The following is a 3,649-nucleotide window of genomic DNA, read 5'->3' as shown; positions in this document are numbered from 1 at the left end:
CTTTGGGCTTTATAGATCTGGATATCTATTTCTATCCCCAGATTAGAGAAGTTTTTAGCCATTTCTTTGAATAAGCTTCTACTCATTTCTTTCTCTTCTCCTTTTGAGACCTCTACAATGCATACATTAGTGTTCTAGAAGTCCTTTAAACTATCTTTACTCTTTTTCATTTGTTTCTTTGATTGGATGACTTCTAATGCCTTGTCTTTGAGTTTGCTGATTCTTCTGCTTGATCTAATCTCTTGTTAAATTCCTCTACTGAATTTTCCTTTCAGTTATTATATTATTTACCTCTATGATTTCTGTTGTGTACTTTTCAGTATTTTATCTCTTTCTTTAAATTCCTACTTTGTTCATGAATTGAACAAGTTTTTTAAGTCCTCATTCAGCATTTCCCATCTTACATTTCCACACAGTGTGTTGCCCTGAGTGGGCCTCCCTGACCACAGGGAATATATGTCAGGCACCAGGGTAAAACAGAAAGGGGGAGAAATCCACTGTGGAACTGAATCTGATTGGATTTCTCTGAGAAAACCTCATTCAGTTATTCAACAGATATAGATTGAACTTCTTGCAAGTGCCAGAGATTTCCTAGAGGCAGCAATCCGGAGGCAAACTGCTTTCTGGGTTCATGCGTTAATGGAGCACACAGTAAGTACACCTCCCTGAGCCTCAGTTCTCCTGTTGATGGAGTGTGGGTAACAGCAATGGCATGGAAACACTGTAAATGACCAGCAGCGTATGAGTGCATCACGGGGTTATGATATAAGCTTGAGAATTCTATACAGCAGTGCAAACATATGAACTAGAACTGCATTTGTCAATATGGATGAGTAAGGTAAGTGAAAAAAGCACACTGGAGAAGTATACATTAGTAGGATTATCCATATAAAGTCTTAAAATGCGCAAAACAATAATATATTGTGGATACATCTCTTTGTAACAAAATCAAGAATTTATGCATGGGAATGATATATCAAATTTAGAAAAACTATTATCATGAGCTCTCTGGAGGACTTGGCAGCTTGGGTCGGAGGCAGGAGCCGATGGGCATGATGGACAAATCTAAAGAAAACTGCATTGCAGGGCCTGTTAAGACTACAATTGCACTTGGTGATGGTCCAAAATGTGTTCTGGTGGCACAGCAAGTTCCTTCACAGAATCCGTTACCTGCAAATAGTGGCCAGGCCCAGCGGGTCTTGTGTCCTTCAAATTCTTCCCAGCGAGTTCCTCCACAAACACAAAAGCTCGTCTCCAGCCATAAACCGGCTCAGAATCTGAAGCAGAAGCAATTGCAGGCAATTGGTGTCCCTCATCCTGTCTCTAGTCTCTAGGACACTGAATAATACCCAAAAGAGTGAGCACCCCTCGTCATCAGCCCCTGGAAATAATTCTGAAATGGAACTGGCAACAAAACAGAAAAATGAAGAATCAAAAAAAAAAAAAAAAAAAAAAGGGCAATGGGCTTTGGAAGATTTTGAAATTGGCCGTTCACTGGGTAAAGGAAAGTTTGGTAATGTTTACTTGGCAAGAGAAAAACAAAGCAAGTTTATCCTGGCTATTAAAGTATTATTTAAAGCTGAACTGGAGAAAGCAGGAGTTGAGCATCAGCTGAGAAGAGAAGTAGAAATACAGTCCCACCTTAAGCATCCAAATATTCTTTGGCTGTATGGTTATTTCCATGATGCCACCAGAGTTTACCTAATTCTAGAATATGCACCTCTTGGAGCTGTCTACAGAGAACTTCAGAAACAGTCAAAGTATGATGAGCAGAGAACTGCTACTTATATCACAGAGTTGGCAGATGCCCTGTCTTACTGTCACTCAAAGAGAGTAATTCACAGAGACATTAAGCCAGAGAACCTACTCCTTGGATCAGCTGGAAAGCTTAAGATTGCAAATTTTGGGTAGTCAGTACATGCTCCATCCTCCAGGAGAACCCTATGTGGTACCCCGGATTACTTGCCCCCAGAGATGATTGAAGGCCAAATGCATGATGAGAAGGTGGATCTCTGGAGCCTTGGGGTTCTTTGCTATGAATTTCTAGTTGGGAAGCCTCCTTTTGAGGCAAGCACATACCAAGAGACCTACAAAGAATATCACAGGTAAGACCTAATGAGAAATGATCCGTTGCTTCTGGTAGAATGCTTATCAGCCTTAACATTGGCTGTGAGCTGAATATTCATACTGTTTCTCTAAGCTGCATTTTGTGACTGAACTTACTGTACTCCAAGTTGAATTCACATTCCCTGACTTCGTGCTGGAGGGAGCCAGGGATCTCATTTCAAGACTGTTGAAACATAATCCCAGCCAAAGGCCAACTCTCAGAGATGTACCTGTGGATCACGGCTAACTCATCAAAACCATCAAGTAGTCAAAAAAGCAAAGACTCAACTAGCAAACAGTTTTAAGGATTGTGCAGGGGGAGAAATCTGAGAAGCAGGGCTGCTGATACTGCTGACGGCCTTCCCGTGAGGGAGGGAGCTGCAGAGAAAGGCCTACTCGTCCTCCCCCCTCTGAGTCTACTTAAGTGAACAGTACGCTCAGGAGTGAAAGTGTAGCCACAGGAATTGTGGCAGTGTCACTAGTTTCACAATTTGGAGGTGAGGATCACCTGGACCTCCCCACAGCCTGTTTCGAGTCAGGCCTCCTTGTGGAGGACCCACTCCGGGTCCTACTGCAGGGAGAGTGGCCACCTCGCCGTGACTCCATCAGTGAAAGACGCATGCAATAACCTTCCAAGTAGCTACGTGTGTGTGTAACTTATTGGATGGCCAAATCTGGTAAAACTGTCAGGATGAACATGTGATTCTTCTTTTAAATGTTAAAATAAAGATTTTTATAAAAAAGAAAAACTGTAATCTCTGGGGAGGAAAAGGCATTGAAAAGTACACTCAGGAGTTTATCAGAAGGTACACTCAGGAGTTTTCACTGAACCTAAAATGTTTTATCTTTTCAATGAGCTAATAGGTCCATGGGTGTGTCCATGGGCACCTGGGTGGCTCAGTGGTTGAGTGTCTGCCTTTGGCTCAGGTCGTGATCCCAGGGTCCTAGGATTGAGTCCCGCATCAGGCTCCCTGCAGGGAGCCTGCTTCTTCCTCTGTTCATGTCTCTCCCTCTCATTGTGTGTCTCTTATGAATAAATAAATAAAATCTTTAAAAAAATAGGTTCATGGGTGTTTGTTTTATTATTTAAACTTTTGGTTTGAAATATATAGAAATAAAAGAATTGAATGCTACATTGTACTCATAAGAATAATTAATTTTTAACCCTATTATTGGTCAATTCTACAGTCGTATAGAGAACCCAAACAGCAAATAATTGTAGGCATACCTATTTGGGTATAGAACATGCCATTTAATTTCTGAGGAAGGCTAGATAAAAGACTTGACTTACTGATTTGTACTGATAATTATTATTATCAACATTTACTGAGTGCTTACTACATGCCAGGCATGTGATACATCATCACTGAGGATTTTACATGCATTATTACCATTTTAAGAGAGGTCACTGAAGCTCATTGAAGTTGAGGAACTTGCAGACCTTACATGACCATAAGATGGAGACTCAGAATTCAAATCCAGGTCCTGTTGCCTGAGTATTTACCATTTGAGAAATTTTACCTGGGAAGTAACTCCTGGGCCA

The 3,649-nt window shown here is 41.2% G+C and overlaps 1 pseudogene; it reads left to right on the top strand.

Moving 5' to 3' along the window:
* Positions 1 to 292: 292 nt before the first annotated feature.
* On the top strand, positions 293 to 3,164 carry LOC140600645 (aurora kinase A-like; annotated as a pseudogene).
* The last annotated feature ends 485 nt before the right edge of the window (positions 3,165 to 3,649 follow it).

This window comes from Canis lupus, chromosome 12, assembly GCF_048164855.1.
Source record: "Canis lupus baileyi chromosome 12, mCanLup2.hap1, whole genome shotgun sequence".
Taxonomy (NCBI): Eukaryota; Metazoa; Chordata; class Mammalia; order Carnivora; family Canidae; genus Canis; species Canis lupus.
The sequence above is the reverse complement of the archived record's forward strand: the minus strand, read 5'-3'. Positions and strand labels throughout refer to the sequence as shown.